The following is a 17,142-nucleotide window of genomic DNA, read 5'->3' on the forward strand; positions in this document are numbered from 1 at the left end:
AAAAGAGTTTACCGTGAGTACATGGGTTTATGTCTGGGCTTTCTATCCTATCTCATATATATCATTTATCAATACATCCCTAGTTCTAAGAGGAAGCATGAAACTAATATGTAATAAGGCCTGATGTGTGTGGGCATCATGCTAAATTCCATTCATCCATTCCTTTGAATCAACCACAGTCACTGTGCTAAATTCCACCTTTGACAGAGAGACTATGCAGCGTGTTTATTTTCACATGGTTATAAGTGACAGCTAGAATTTGAACCCTGTTCTAAAGGCTCGGCTTTTGTTGTTACACTATACTAAATCAATCATTCGGGCTGGACCTCAAGACTGGACTTAGGAGTTTGATTACTGGATTTTGGGGGGCTTTGGATAAGTTCAGTTCGGTTCAGTCGCTCAGTTGTGTCTGACTCTGCGACCCCATGAATCACAGCATGCCAGACCTCCCTGTCCATCACCAACTCCCGGAGTCCACCCAAACTCATGTCCATTGAGTCACTGATGCCATCCAGCCATCTCATCCTCTGTCGTCTGCTTCTCCTCCTGCCCCCAATCCCTCCCAGCATCAGCGTATTTTCCAATGAGTCAACTCTTCGCATGAGGTGGCCAAAGTATTGGAGTTTCAGCTTTAGCATCAGTCCCTCCAACGAACACCCAGGACTGATCTCCTTTAGGATGGACTAGTTGAATCTCCTTGCAGTCCAAGGGACTCCCAAGAGTCTTCCCCAACACCACAGTTCAAAAGCATCAATTCTTTGGCGCTCAGCTTTCTTCACAGTCCAACTGTCACATCCATACATGACCACTGGAAAAACCATAGCCTTGACTAGACGGAGCTTTGTTGGCAAAGTAATGTCTCTGCCTTTGAATATGCTATCTAGGTTGGTCATAACTTTCCTTCCAAGGAGTAAGCGTCTTTTAATTTCATGGCTGCAGTCACCCTCTGCAGTGATTTTGGAGCCCCCCAAAATAAAGTCTGACACTGTTTCCACTGTTTCCCCATCTATTTCCCATGAAGTGATGGGACCAGATGCCATGTAAAATGGAGCAAAACCAGCTATAAGGAGAGGTCCAGCCTAGTGTAAGGGAAGTTCTCAGGCTGAAGGCACCTGGGGACTTCTTGCACTCATCAGAAAGGTTGGTCCTAGAAGATCACTAGAAAGATGTGTTTAAGACCAACACTGGTGCTGGGAGCATCACAGCTCCCAGATTTACACAGAGTTACACAGCACCAGGTTTCCTTGAGTCAGAAATGACTGAGCGACTGAACTGAACTGAACTGAATGTTCACAGATTTCCTAAAGGCCAACCACTGAGATGAGTCCTAGAGAATTCATTAGTGACCCCCCTCATTGCTGCAGTCTGGGCTACCCTTGAATTTCTCAGGGCCTCAGTTTCCTTGTCTTCAAGGTTGACAAAATAACCCGAGGTTCCTTCCAGCTCTGCTATCCCCATACTAGGTCATTTCCTACTGGTGTACTTTGAAGGACCTGACAACTTCACAGACTCAAAATCTTTCTCAGCCATGTGATATCACCTCCAAGGGTTCTCATCTTTAGGGCTGGTATATTTGATCTAGCGTCATTGGGCTAGATCCAATGAAAAGAAGATTGCATGGTCAAATAAATTTGGGGAATGTGTCATGCTCTCTCCCCTCTTGAAGATGGGCAGTGGTCGGAGGAGTCTAGTAGAACATAATTAGCCTGGATTAACACCACGTCTCCCAGATGGCTGTGACCTTAGACACTCCTTTCTCTGCAACACTAATGATTCTCTCATGGAACGTTCTTTTAAAACCATTGGGCTCAGGATGTGGATATCCATGTTAAGATAGTTTTCTAAATTCCCACTAGAGAAGAACCACTTATACATGGGCAATCATGACACCTGGGCAATGGGATCCAAGTGGGAAGAGAAGTAGGGACTTGACAAAGTATTGAAGGAATTCAGGTGGAAAAGGGAAGCATTTTCATGATGGAAGAACATAGGGTTGTTGTTGTTCAGTCGCTTAGCCGTGTCTGACGCTTTGCGACCTCGTGGACTGCAGCTCGCCAGGGTTCCCTGTCCTTCACTGTCTCCTGGAGCTTGCTCAAACTCATGTGCATTGAGCCAGTGATGCCATCCAACCATCTCATCCTCTGTCATCCCCTTCGCCTCCTGCCTTCATTCTTTCCCAGCATCAGGGTCTTTTCTAAAAAGTCAGCTCTTTGCATTGGGTGGCCAAAGTATTGGAGCTTCAGCTTCAGCATCAGTCCTTCCAATGAATATTCAGGAGTGATTTCCTTTAGGGTTGACTGGTTGGATCTCCTTGCAGTCCAGGGGACTCTCAGAGTCTTCTCCAACACCACAGTTCAAAAGCATTATGTCTTCGGTGCTCAGCCTTCTTCTGAAAGGCAAGGGAGAAAAGGAAAGATATACCCATCTGAATGCAGAGTTCCAAAGAATAGCAAGGAATAATAAGAAAGCCTTCCTAAGTAAACAATGCAAAGAAATAGAGGAAAACGATAGAATGGATGAGGCTAGAGACCTCTTCAAGAAAATTAGAGATACCAAGGAAACATTTTATGCAAAGATAGGCACAACAAAGGACAGAATATAGCACAACTGTGTGTATTCACTTGCTGTGTGAATACAGAGTTACACAGGATTGCCATGACAAAATACCACAGCCCAGGTGGCTGAAACAACAGAAAAATGTGTTTTCTTAAAATTCTGGAGGCTAGAAGTCCAAGATCAAGGTGTCAGCAGGGTTGGTTTCTCCTAATATCTCTCTCCTTGATTTACAGATGCCTATATTCTCCCTGTCTTCACATGGTCTTTCCTCTGTGTCTCTGTCAGAGTCTCCTAAGGACACCAGTCACACTGGATTAGGGCCCATTGGTTATGACCTCATTTTACCTTAGTTACCTCAATAGAAGCTCTGTCTCCTCTAGAATCTCATTCTGAAGTACTGGGGGCTAGGGCTTCAACACAGGAATTGAATGAAATTCGTATCAATTGAGGAACTCAGCCTGTAACAATGAAGAAGAAAATAAATCTGGGAAAGATGCTGATTCTGGGGCCCTGGACTGTTTGAGGCTGGCATGCACTGCTTTGAGAAATACTTCTTAAACACTTTTTTCAAGCCTTCAAACAGAGGTATGTATATAAGAGAAAAGAGGGCTAGCCTATGATGATGGCATTTTTAGCTGAAAACTCCTGAGTAATTTTTGGGCCATGGACAGCAAATAGTTTGAATTTATTACTAGGAAACATGGTTACAAGTGTCCCTTTAATGTATAAAGATTATGTACAATATTTTATGGAGCTGTTAAAAAATAGAACATTTGGTGAAACAGATTTCTTATTAAAACCTATTTCACACACTCAATGGAATTGCCAACAAAATTCTGTTAAAGTAATTAGACTTCATTTAGATAAGGTAAAAGAAACACTGGAAGAGTTTAGTCAAATCACAGAAGATCATAACAGAATGAGCTATCTTGGAGGGAAGCAAAAATTAACTTTGAATTTGTAGTCACTAACACTCACAACGGAGAAGGCAATGGCACCCCACTCCAGTACTCTTGCCTGGAAAATCCCATGGATGGAGGAGCCTGGTAGGCTGCAGTCCATGGGGTTGCTAGAGTCGGACACGACTGAGTGACTTCACTTTCACTTTTCACTTTCATGCATGGGAGAAGGAAATGGCAACCCACTCCAGTGTTCTTGCCTGGAGAATCCCAGGGACGGGGGGGCCTGGTGGGCTGCCGTCTATGGGGTTGCACAGAGTCGGACACGACTGAAGCGACTTAGCAGCAGCAGCAACACTCACTATGAACTATTTCCTGCTATTATTATTACAAAAAGTCAAAGGTATCTAAATTTGTCTAAGAGGATCAAAGAATATCTTTATAAATTTTAGAGAAAGGGTCTTCCAGTGAAATATAAAGACGTGCAAACAATGAACTAAGTATTTTGCATGACTGAGAAGACTCACATGTGGATAATCCCAAACTGATTTGTTTACAAACTATTTTTCAGCTGTTATAGGTCAAAATATAGTCTCATTCTTTAGCTTAAAAATATAGTTATGAATTAGTATTTATTTTATTTTTATGAGTTAGAATCATAAAAAAATAAACCTGATGTGAAGCGTATCTTCATTATTTTCTGTACCTATTGTCTCTTTCAGTATCATTTACTATTTTAAAACATTCTTCCAATTTTATTGAGATATAATTGACATACAGCACTGAATAAATTTAAGCTAAACAGCATAATGATTTGATTTACATAGATCATGAAATGTTAACATCATTTGTGAAATGTTAACATCATGAAATATTCACAAATTTAGTGAATATCAATCACTATATATATATATATATATATAAATAAGATGAATAGAAAAAATTTTCTTAGTGGTGAGAGTTCTTAGGATTTACTCCCAGTAACTATTGTATGTAACTTACAACAGTTAAACTGTATGTTGTATATTTCATGCCTAGTACTTACTTCTCTTGTAATAAGTTTTGGCCTGCTTCATTCTGTTCCCTCTCACTGCAAATGTGATCTCTTCTTCCACGAATGTGTTTGTTTTTGAAGTATAATTGAACTGCAACATTATGTTTGTTCCTGGTACACAACATGTACTTCTTGGTGTTATTTAGTTGCTAAATTGTGCCTGATTCTTTTGCGACCTCATGGACTGTAGCCTACCAGGCTCCTCTGTCTATGAGATTTCCCAGGCAAGAAAACTGGAGTGGGTTGCCATTTCCTCCTCCACAAAGTATACTCTTAGTTGAGGGAAATCACAACAGATTGAGTCACATATTGTGTTTAGGGAGGTTTCCTCATAATATTCCAGGATTGAAAGATTTAAAATAACAATTCAAAAAATACTGTAGGCTCTAGATACTGCTTTATAAGACAATGAGAACTGTAATGTAAGGGATGTTTATGTAATAAATTTATATAATAAAATATGAGTGTATGATACTTTCTGTAATGACAATATTTATATGTGACCCCAAGAATAGTTGAATGTTATATATAAAATGCCTGATTCTTTTCTGAATCTAAGTATTGCTTTAAAAATCTTATTGATAACTTCAGGTATTTCTTACTATTGAAATTAATTTTAAAGCTCTCTGATTTACAGTGACTCAAGAAAAGTTGTCTCATTTGACATTATTGACAAGAGAATACAAATTAGATAAAAATCTTGATTATAAAGAATAGGTTTTGTATTCTCATCACACCAAAATAATTAAAAAGGTAACTGTGAGGTGATGGATGTTTAAATAACTAGATTGTAATAGTCATTTCACAATGTATTTGTATATCAAAGCATCATTTTGTACACCTTGAATATGTAACATTTTTATTTTCAGTTTTATCTTGATAAAGGTAGGGGCAGGGGGAATCTTGTTTTGTTTTTTTCCACCTGTGCAAATCCTGTATTAAAGCAACAACTAAAGTACAGGGTGGCTCACATGCTTTGTTTTGTTTTTGCTGCTGTATCAACTTAAATACTAATCACTTGTTTATGCATGTATATTATTTTTAAAAGGTGAACATTTATAGCTCAAAAATCAACAGAGTGACATTTCCACCCAGATACATTTTTCCATCTTATTTCCTGGTTTTAACAACAGACATTCAGAACAAGAGGGACGGCACATCAAATGTATGCCAGCACGTTCTGTGAGCACTGCTAGGGTGTCTGAGAGATACACTGAAGGTTTACATTCCTCAGTAAAGAAAAATAATTTATGCGGGTATATTCTTAGACCTATTTGGCTTCATTTTACATTTTCTATGAGCTTCAGATTCAGTGGTGATTTAGACCCCTTAAAATGACATCTCTGAAAAAGTCTTAATTAAAGGTCATTATCACTGACATATGATATTTTTATGTATAACAGACACTCAGTCCTTCAGAAAGCAAAATAAGTAATTCTGTTTTATTCGATTTTTCCCCCCACCACTGATCTGTTTAATCCAAATCTTGTTCATCACTGTAGAAACCCTATAAGTCATTAGGAAGATGAACTTTGTTATCTACTAAAGGATTTTAAAATGAACAGGTGAATGTAAAAATGACTAATACCTTGAAGATGGTGGTGGTTTAGTTGCTAATTGTGTCCAACTCTTTGCCGTCCCATGGACATAGCCTGCCAGACTCCTCTGTCCATGGGATTCTCTAGGTGGGAATACTGGAGTGGGTTGCCATTTCCTTCTCCAGGGGGATTCTTTTTTAATTGAATATAGTTGATTTTGGGGTTTCCCTGGTGGCTCAGTGTTAAAGAATCTACTTGCAATGCAGGAGACAGGGGGACATGTGTTTGATCCCTGGGTTGGATCAAGATCCCCTGGAGAAGGAAATGGCAACTTACTCCAGTATTCTTGCCTGGAAAATCACACGGAGAGAGGAGCCTGGTAGTCTGTAGTCTATGGGGTCGCAAGAAGAGTTGGACAGAACTCAGTGACTAAACAACAAAAAACATGGTTGATTTACAGTATTATATTAGTTTCAAGTGAGTACCATAGTGATTCAGTATCTTTATATTCCATTAAAACTTTTTACAGGTTAGTAGCTGTAATTCACTGTGCTATACCATGTGTCCTTATTACATACGTATTTTACACCTAGTAGTTTCTCTCTCTTAATTCTATACCCTATTTTGCCCTTCTTTGCTTCCCTCTTCCATTGGAAACCACCAGTGTTTTTTTATTTTTGTTTTTTTTTCTTTTTCTGTACCTGTGAGTCTGTTTTTTGTTTGGCTATATACAGTTGTTTGAACTTCCCACGTGGCTAAAGTGGTAAAGAATCCACCTGCCAATGCAGGAGATGAAAGAGAAGTGGGTTCAATCCCTGGGTGGGGAAGATTCTATGGAGGAAGAAATGGCAACCCACTCCAGTATTCTTGCCTGGAGAAGCCCATGGACAGAGAAGCCTGGCGGGCTACAGTCCATGGGGTCACAAAGAGTCAGTCACGACTGAACACACACAGTTCTTTGTTTTCAGTTTTAGATTCTACATGTAAATGATATCATACAGTATTTGTCTTTTTCTGTCTGACTTCACTAAGCATAATGTTCTTTAGGTACATCCATGTTGCTGCAAATGGCAGGGTTTCGTCCTTTTTATGGCTGAGTAACATTCCATTATGTGTATGCGTGTGTGTGTTGTGTGCATGTGTGTGCACACCGTGCCTGTTTTATCCATCTGTTGATGGACACTTGGGTTGCTGGCATATCTTGGCTTTTTAAATAGTGCTGCTGTGAACATTGGGGTGCATGTATCTTTTAAACTCAGACGTGGAACTGCTGGTAGTTCTATTTTCATTGTTTTTGAGGAACCTGCATACTGTTTTCTCTCGCGTCTGCACCAATTTACATTTCCACCTACAGTGTACAGGGTTCTCTTTTCTCCACATTCCCACCAACACTTGTTATTTTTAGACTTTTTAACGATAGCCATTCTGACAGGTGTAAGGTGATATCTCTGTGGTTTGGGTTTTCATTTCTTTAATAATTATTGATATTGAGCATCTTGTCATGTACCTCTTAAGTCATCTATGTGTCTTCTTTGGAGAAATGTCTATTCAAGTCTTCTGTTCATTTTTTGATTGAGTTGTTTATATTGAGTAGTTTGAGCTATTTATGTATTTTAGATATTAACCCCTACTGGTCATACTGTTTGCAAATATTTTCTTCCATTCCATAGGTTGTCTTTTCATTATGTCAATGGTTTCCTTTGCTGTACAAAAGCATTTAAGTTCAATTAGGCCCCATTTGTTTATTTTGCCTTCATTTCCTTTGCTTTTGGAGATGGATCAAAAAAAAATATTGCTTCGATTTATGTCAAACAGTGTTCTGCCTATGTTCTCTTCTAGGAGTTTTATGGTTTCAGGTATTATATTTAGCTCTTTAACCCATTGTATGTGGTGTGAGGAAATGTTCTAATCTCATGTCCAGTTTTTCCAGCACCACTTATTGAAATGACATTGTGTATTCTTACCTCCTTTGTTTAGATTAATTGATTATAGCTGCATGAGTGTGGGAATCTTGACTATAAAAACATAACAATGTTAAAATGAAGGCAAGAAAAATAAATCTTATAGAATAAATGCATATTAATTTAAGAATATCATGTCTTTATTTTCACCAAGCAAACATCACTGTCCAACAACAAAATGCCCAGAAATATGCAGTGATAATTAAATTCAGTCATCTTTGGTATTTTTACCAACTTGCAGTCATATAAAACCCATGAATTTATATATACCTTATTTTGTGTTATAAAAGTTTGTTTTATCTTCAGGATGACAGAGCATATTTTATAACAGTTTAAGAATTCTTACTTATTTAAAGACATCTGGTATGTGGTATTTTTGCCCCTGACCCTCCAGGTCAGATTCTGCCTTCAGTTCCCCTACAGTGAATAAGCCAGAGGTGGGAAAAGGACAAAGACACACTTCCCTCTGGGTGAGGAGGAGAGCCAGTCTCCACCTCCCCATCTGGTTTGATTTACTCTGATTTTCTCAGTCTGCACTCCCCTCTCAGCCTTTTCTCCATATTCCCAGATGTGCTGTCTGGCTCGCCCAGAGCTTCCGGCAGAATGGGGAAAGCAGAGGGTTTCCCTGGGAAAGTATGTTGTGAGATGCTATCAGAGCTAAAAATATACGGTCCCTAGGCTCCACCCTCATTAGTTAGAATAAAGCCCAGGGATTTCTGCCTTCTGGAGTTTCAGACCAACATGAAAGGGAGATATCAAAGAGCCCCTGGTTGGGGCATTTCTGAAACACTTCTGGCAAGGAGCCCAGTCCTGAGCTGGAGGAAGATTGTGGGACTCACTGGGGCTGCAGTGGGGCAGGGGCTGATCGCCTGGATTCAGCCCATCCACAGCTGCCCTGTATTCTTTCATTCCCTCTCCCTGTCATCAACATCCCCTCCAATACTCAAAGATCCAGGCTCAGAAAGCAGTAGAAGCTAACCAACCAACCACACCAAGGGCTCTTTTCAGTTCACCCTGGAGTCCCAGGCTCCCCTTGTCCCTTTTGAGATGCTTACACCTGCCTTTGTCTGTCAAGAATGCACCCCTGCCTCACCCGCACCTCCTCCTCTTCACAGTCTCAGACCTTCCATCATCCTTCAAGCCTCACTTAAAATACCCTTCCTCTTGGAAACTTAGGTCCCATGTGCTCTGTTAAATACTCTCTGAGCATTCTGTACTTGACCTTGTTATTAATCAAAATTATATTTCTGTGTTGTGTGACCATCTCATGAATATAATTCATGAGTATAGAGGTTTTGTCTGTCTTGCTCAACACCATAGAACCTGTGCCTTAAACAGCAGGTGATACATTTAAAGTGTTTCACCTGTCTGCTGATTGCATCAATTGCCCGTCCCCTCAAAAAAATTTGCCATGTAATTGGTGTCAACAAGCTGGTTAGTTGGTTTAGTCGGCAAGTCATGTCCGACTCTTGCAACCCCATGGACTGCAGCCCACCAGGCTCCTCCGCCCATGGGATTCTCCAGGCAAGAATACTGGACTGGGTTGCCATTTCCTTCTCCAATTAACAAGTTAGCCTGCCTTAAAACAGCAGCTGTTGTAAAAGAGAATAAAGGACTAATTATCTGGAATTGATCATGGGCCTGATGTTTGTACTATGGGGATGATGGTTGTACTGTATAGGGCAATAGGGAGGACTAGAGTTAGGATGGAGGCAGGGGGGCAGACTCTAGAAAGAAACAGCGTAAGGGATGGGCATGGAGTCTGGGGTCAGGCATGGGGACAGGGTCTGCTGAGAGCAGTTCATGATGGTGATAATTTTCTCTTTCTTAGGATCCTCCTTAGTTAATAAAGCAGGCAAAAAGAAGTAAGTAGTTCAAAAGCTCGGTTCTTAAAAACCCAGCTCTGCTAAGAACTAGAGAATTCTTTTTTTTTAATTAATTTTTATTGGTGTATAGTTGCTTTACAGTGTGTTAGTTTCTACTGTACAGTAAAATGAATTGGCTATTGGCTTAAGAGCTCAACATTCAGAAAACGAAGATCATGGCATCTGGTCCCATCACTTCATGGGAAATAGATGCGGAAACAGTGGAAACAGTGTCAGACTTTATTTTTTTGGGCTCCAAAATCACTGCAGAGGGTGACTGCAGCCATGAAATTAAAAAACACTCCTTAGAAGAAAAGTTATGACCAACCTAGAGCCTGGTAGGCTGCAGTCCATGGGGTCGAGAAGAGTGGGACACGACTAAGCGACTTCACTTTCACTTTTCACTTTCATGCATTGGAGAAGGAAATGGCAACCCACTCCAGTGTTCTTGCCTGGAGAATCCCAGGGGCGGTGGAACCTGGTGGGCTGCCATCTATGGGGTCGCACAGAGTCGGACACTACTGAAGCGACTTAGCAGCAGCAGCGGCAGTAAGCATATTGAAAAGCAGAGACATTACTTTGCCAACAAAGGTCCATCTAGTCAAGGCTATGGTTTTTCCAGTGGTCATGTATGGATGTGAGAGTTGGACTGTAAAGAAAGCTGAGCACCGAAGAATTGATGCTTTTGAACTGTGGTGTGGGAGAAGACTCTTGAGAGTCCCTTGGACTGCAAGGAGATCCAACCAGTCCATTCTGAAGGAGATCAGCCCTGGGATTTCTTTGGAAGGAATGATGCTAAAGCTGAAACTCCAGTACTTTGGCCACCTCATGCGAAGAGTTGACTCATTGGAAAAGACTCTGATGCTGGGAAGGATTGGGGGCAAGAGGAGAAGGGGACGACAGAGGATGAGATGGCTGGATGGCATCACAGACTCTATGGACATGAGTTTGGGTGAACTCTGGGAGTTGGTGATGGACAGGAAAGCCTGGCATGCTGCGATTCATGGGGTCACAAAGAGTTGGACACGACTGAGCAACTGAACTGAACCGAACTGATACATATATATATATATATATCCCCTCCCTTTTGGCTTTCCTTCCCACTCAGGTCTCCACAGGGCATTAAGCAGAGTTCCCTGTGCTACACAGTCTGTCCTCATTAGTTGTCTATTTTATACACAGCATCAATAGTGTATATGTGTCTCCCAATTCCTTCCACACACCCCCTTTCACCCTTGGTATCTATATGTTTGTTCTGTGTCTCTTTTTATGCTTTGCAGATAAAATCATCTATACCATTTTTCTAGATTCCACTATATGGGTTAATATTTATTTGTTTTTGTATTTGTTTATCTCTTTCTGACTTACTCTCTGAACGTCAAGTTCCTTATGGATAAGAATAGTAACAGTTATAATACCTATTTCTGCTGTTACTGCAGTAACCAGATGATAGTATGTGTGCATTATCTTAGCACAGTGTTTGGAAAGATTTGGGGAATCAAACACCTACCTAATCTCTTGGTGTAAATGACAGAGGCTGTAGCTCTGTATAATTACTGCTTTAAAAAATTATTATGAATTTAGTGGCTTACAGCAACACAAACTTATTATCTTACAATCATGGACATCAGAAGGTCAAAGTCTTCCAACTTAATCATTAGGCTAAAATCAAGGTGTCAGTATTTCCTTGGGGCTTTGCAAGGGCTGGAAATGTTCTGTATTCTTCTGAGGATGGCAGTTACAAGGGTATGTTCATATGTAAAAATACATTGATCTTCACACATTACTTTAATATTTGTGCACTATTTATGAGATGTCAGGGCTTCCCTGATAGCTCAGCTGGTAAAGAATCCGCCTGCAGTGGAGGATACCCCGGTTCAATTCCTGGGTCGGAAAAGTCTGCTGAAGAAGGGATAGGATACCCACTCCAGTATTCTTGGCTTCCCTGGTGATTCAGATGGTAAAGAATCCGCCTGTAATTCAGGGGACCTCGGTTCGATTCTTGGATTGGGAAGATACCCTGGAGAAGGGATTGGATACCCACTCCAGTATTCTGGCCTAGAGAATCCTGTGGACTGTATAGTCCATGGGGTCGCAAAGAGCTGGACCCGACTGAGCGACTTTCACCTATGAGGTGTTGCTGCAATAAAAATGTACATTCAAAAATTTAGGATTTTTTTCCTATGGCCAAAAGCCAAGAGTTATTAACCTGATTGCCCCTGAAATTCAGTGCAAAGTGGTATGTGTAGGTTGGTGTGTGTGTCTTTTGGGGCCAAAATGTTCACAGTTTTTTTTTTGTTGTTGTTAGATTCCTAAAGGGATGTGGGGCCTTAAAAGGTAAAAAATTACCAGTGAGGTCCTTCTCTAAATGAGGATCACTTGCTCCTGGTTCTGTTGGGGTTTACTCAAGGTCAGACCAGTTTGTGCAGACCAGGCATTCCGGAAATGCAAGATGGAGTTGAAGAGGCATAAATATATTTATCGGACCTGTCACAAAACAAACAATGACATTTTTCTTTGGGCAGCAAAATGTAGATAATTAACTCTAGTCAGTTTTTAGTTCAGTTTTTAAAAGGCATGGCTTTCCATTAGCCCAGTGACTTGGCCTGCAGGCAGTCCAGAGTCAGGCAGCTCTGTACCCCGACCCGACCCAACCCAACCCCTCCATCCCCATCAGTGCAGAGGTCCTCCAAGGTAGATGGGTGACTTAAGCCCTGCCCCACCTGACAAGCCATAAGGAAACTTTAACCCACGCTCTGGATTCTTTAGGAAACTCTCATCTAGGCCCAACTTCAAACCAGAATTTCCAGTGTGGCTGTGTTGGCAGTAAGTTAATTAGCAGTCTATGAGGACTGAGTGCTCTCACCACAGTGGCTCTATCCAAGGGCATAGGGCAAGGCATTCGGTCCTCTTTCTCTCTCCTGGCTGAGAAGCAAATGGGAAGAATGCAGCTCAGAGACTGGAGGCCAGTATGGGAGGAAGAGCCCTTTGGGGGGGAATCCAGAATCTGAAACCCAAGCCCAAATACATTTGTCACTTGCATATATTGAGTGCTTGGTGGGTGAATGCCAGCTCTGTGCTAAATAAAAGCTTTACATGGCAGAATGGACTCGATCCGGACAGCCTTGGTGTGATTCCCAGCTCCGTGGCTTTGTAGCTGTGTGGCCAGAGGGCCAGTTGCTTGCTCTCATTGGGTGCTTGGACCCTCCCCTGTAATATGGGTCTAACAGGAGTACCTGCCCTAAATTCTTCCGTGTCGCTTTGAAGCAGGCTCCTACCTAGTCCTCTGATTTCTTTTTTTTTTTTGATTGAGATACAATCCATTTACTAAGGTTTATTCTTTCCAGTGTACAATTCAGTGATTTTCCGTATATTCAAAAAGTTGTACAACAATCACCTCTAATTTCAAAGCATTTACATCACCCTAAAAAGATACCTATACTGTACCCATTAGCAGTCACACCCGATTCCCTGTCCCCATCCCTGCAGCCCCGGAAGCCATTCATCTTTTGGTCTCTATTTCATTACCTCATTCTGAACCTTTCATAGAAATGGGATCATATAATATCTGGCCTTTAATATGTGACCTCTTTCACTTAGCATAATGTTCTCAAGATTCATGCACGTTGTACCAGGAGGTGTCGGGCCCTCATTCCTCTTTATGGCCAAATAATATTCCATTGAATGGATGTACCATATTTTGTTTACCCATTTATCAGTTCATGAACATTTAGAGTCTTTGTGCTTTGGAGCTGTTGTGAATAATGCTGATTTTTAATGTTGTGAATGTCTGTATACAAGTTTTTATGTGCACAATTGCTTTCTCTCCTCTTGGTTATGTGATAATTTTATCTTGTACCATTCTCCCACCCCTTGGCAAAAGGGCCTTCCTTCTGTCACTGTCAAAAACAAATCAAGCTTGCTTATACCTCAGGGCCTTTGCACTAGACATTCCTGTGTCTGGGAGGCTCTTTCCCCAGATATTCCCATGATTCACTCCTTGTCAGTCATAAGAGATACTTTCTTATAAGAAAAAGGTAATTTTTCTTAGATCAGACAGAATTCTCTTTCCTTCTTTTCACTTTCTGCAAAGAGAAGGACTTATAGACAGGCATGCACCCCTTCAGGTCTGTAGGGGATGGGGCATTTAGTGTGGAGACAGGAAAGGGAACCCATTTACTGCGCTGGATTTGTGCTTATGACCTGGGTTGTCTTTCATGATTCTCAACACATCCTGTTGAGGCAGGTTTAATTTTAAAAGGTGGTATATTGTAGGTGAAAATACTAGCTTTGGAGTCAGACAAAAATGAGTTTGGTTTGCCTCTTACTTAGCTTTGCCATTTAATAGCTGGAGCTTTGTGGACTTGTGCAAGCTACCTCGCTCCTCTGTGCCTCAGTTTCCATGTCTGCAAAATGGAGAATATGACACCTACTTCAAAAGGGTATTATAAGGGTTTGCTGATATAATACTAAGAAGCCCTTGGATACAGCAAGTATTAAGTAAGGGGTAACTTTATTATTATCATTATCATTGTCTCTATTTTACGGAGAAGACAACTGAGGCCCAGGAAAGGTAATAACTTGCTTAAGGCCACGCAGCTCTCCTGTGTGGCCAGGTTGTTGCAGGGGCAGTGGGGGGGTGGGGTGGGGGGGCAGGCTCCTTCCAGGGCCTGGGAGTGGGCTCTTGTCTAACATTCAGAAATAAATTGTCCAAGGAAACACAGGTGCTGACAGAGCAAGAGACTTTGTTGGGTAGGGGTACCCAGGTGGAGAGCAGTTGGGTAAGAGAACCCAAGAGGACTGCTCTGCCATCTGGCTTGCAGTCTTGGGTGATGGGGTCGGTTTCTGGGTTGTCTCTGTCCAATCAGTCTGACTCAGGGTCCTTCCTGGTGGTATGAGCATCACCAGGCTAAGATAGATTTCATAGAGGAGGATTCTAAAGGGAGGTTGGCAGGACATACGGACTGGCGTCTCCTCTCTCCTTCTGACCTTCCTTGAATTCTTCCAGTTGGTGGTAACTTGTTAGTTCTGCATTCCTTATCAGGACCTCCTGTTGTAAGATAAGTCATGAAAGTGATTACTATCTTGCCTGGTCAGGGTGGATGGTTTTGGCCAGTGGTTCCCCTAATAAGCAGTCCCTGGTGGCTCAGACGGTAAAGCGTCTGCCTGCAATGCGGGAGACCCAGGTTCAATTCCTGGGTTGGGAAGATCCCCTGGAGAAGGAAATGACAATCCATTCCAGCACTCTTGCCTGGAAAATCCCATGAACGGAGGAGCCTGATAGGCTACAGTCCATGGGGTTGCAAAGAGTCGGACACAACTGAGCGACTTCACTTTCACTTTCTTTCCCCTAATAAGGCCAGATGCTTAATACCACCCCTAACCTGCTCTTCCTCCCCAGGATCCTTGAAGGAGGCTGAGCTAGTCCCCAGCTTGAAACCCCTCTCCCACCTCACACCTCCCATTCCTCACCACTTGGGAGTGCGTAGGAATTTCCCCTGAAACTCAGGTGGTACTACCCACTTGGAGCATTGTGCCTGTGTCCCCAGGCTCTGACCAGTGTCCCTAGAGACCTGAGATGACCCAGGGGCATCCCTTTAAGAGTCTCACCAGCAGAGAGACAGCATGGAGGCCAAGGGACAAGTTTCCAGGCTCTTGCCCTGAATCAATAAGAGAAGCTCCTTTTTAAAGAGGTTTATTTGTTGTCCTTTCATGCAGCTTCGGAAAAATGGTTTTGATGCCGACCCCCCACCGCCAAAAAAAAAAAAAAATACTAAAGATCTTTTATTTTCATAGCACATAATGAGGAACCTGAGACCTGCATGTTAGGGATAGAATGGGGACCAGGACTCATATGGCCTGACTCTTTAACACCAGCCTCTCGGGCATCAGAGTCCAAGATGGGTGTATTTTTTTTAAATCCAAAAGGGGAAAACAGCTTAAATGTGTCCTTCATTTTCTAGTTGACTGTTCCCACTTTAGGATCTGTCTTCCCTCTGGCCACAAAGCTCGCTGCTCCCCTACCCTCCGTGTTCCCATGTGCCAGGTGCTACAGATCCCAGCAGGCAGAGGGGACCAGTGTCACCACAGTCCCGCAGATCCCTCACCCTGAGGTGCTGACCTGAGCAGTGACTCAGACCACCGAGAGGCAGGAATGAGGATGAGACCACACCAGTGCTCTGAGGACCCACTTGAACCCCAGCCTGGCCACTTCTTATCTGTGCGACCTTGAGCAAGTCCCCAGACCTCTCAGAGTCTCACTGTCATCAGGCGTAAACCTAGAAGAACTTCATGTACCTCGTGAGATTGCTGTAAGGATTACAGGGTAACGTATGCAAAGAACCTGCAGCACCAAAGCCGTGCAGCAAGTAAGAGTTTAAATCAGTATTATTTAACTCCAGTTGGTTAAACTTTGATAAGATCTGAAGTTCATTGCCATACATGAAGTGCATTAGGCTCTCTGCACACCCACACCAAGGCCAAGCAATGCTGCCCTTCCACATAGCATTCCTTGGAGTGAGCTCTGCCCTCTGTTGTAATGTGGAACTCCTTCCACCTGTAGGCAGATGCTCTGATGGAGGACCCCATAACTGGTGTGATCAGATTGAGAAGAGCGGTTGAGAAATAGCTCTAGGTTCAGGCTTCTGGGTTTCATCCTAGCCCCACTATTTAACTGCAGACTAGTTATTTAACCTTTCTAAGCCTCATTTTTCTCATCTCTAGAATAAGAATCATAGCAGTCAGTACCTAACTCAGGTTTACTGTGAGGAGTAAATGGGATAATGTGTATGAACGTCTCAGTGCACTGGCTCAGCCTTAAAAATTGGCCAGGAAGTAATACCTGTTATTATTTGCCCTCAGGTCAGCCCTTTCAGCCCAGAAAGAAAGCTTAGTAGGAGATAAAAGTCACTGGATTGGGATTCCAGTGACTGTGGGTGAAGCATTGATTCTGCCACTAATTAACAGAGTGATGCTGGGCATGACCTTACCTCTCCCTGTGCCTCGGTTTCCCCATCTGCCAACTCAGAAGGTGGGATTCATTGAGCCCTTCCATCTCTAACTCTGAAGGATGGTTGATGAGAAGGTTGTATGGCTGCTCCATATAGTTCCTGGATGGTGCCAATCTTCCCAGCTATCCCATACAAAACAGCCAGGAAGAGGTCTGGGAAGAAGTCTCTGGGCTTCTTAAACCAGTGCCTGGGTTAAGAGCACTACTCTGGGGATGCCCAAGCCCAGCTTGAAATTTGGTCCCTACCTCTGTGTATGACT

Source organism: Bos mutus, chromosome 7 (genome assembly GCF_027580195.1).
Source record: "Bos mutus isolate GX-2022 chromosome 7, NWIPB_WYAK_1.1, whole genome shotgun sequence".
Taxonomy (NCBI): Eukaryota; Metazoa; Chordata; class Mammalia; order Artiodactyla; family Bovidae; genus Bos; species Bos mutus.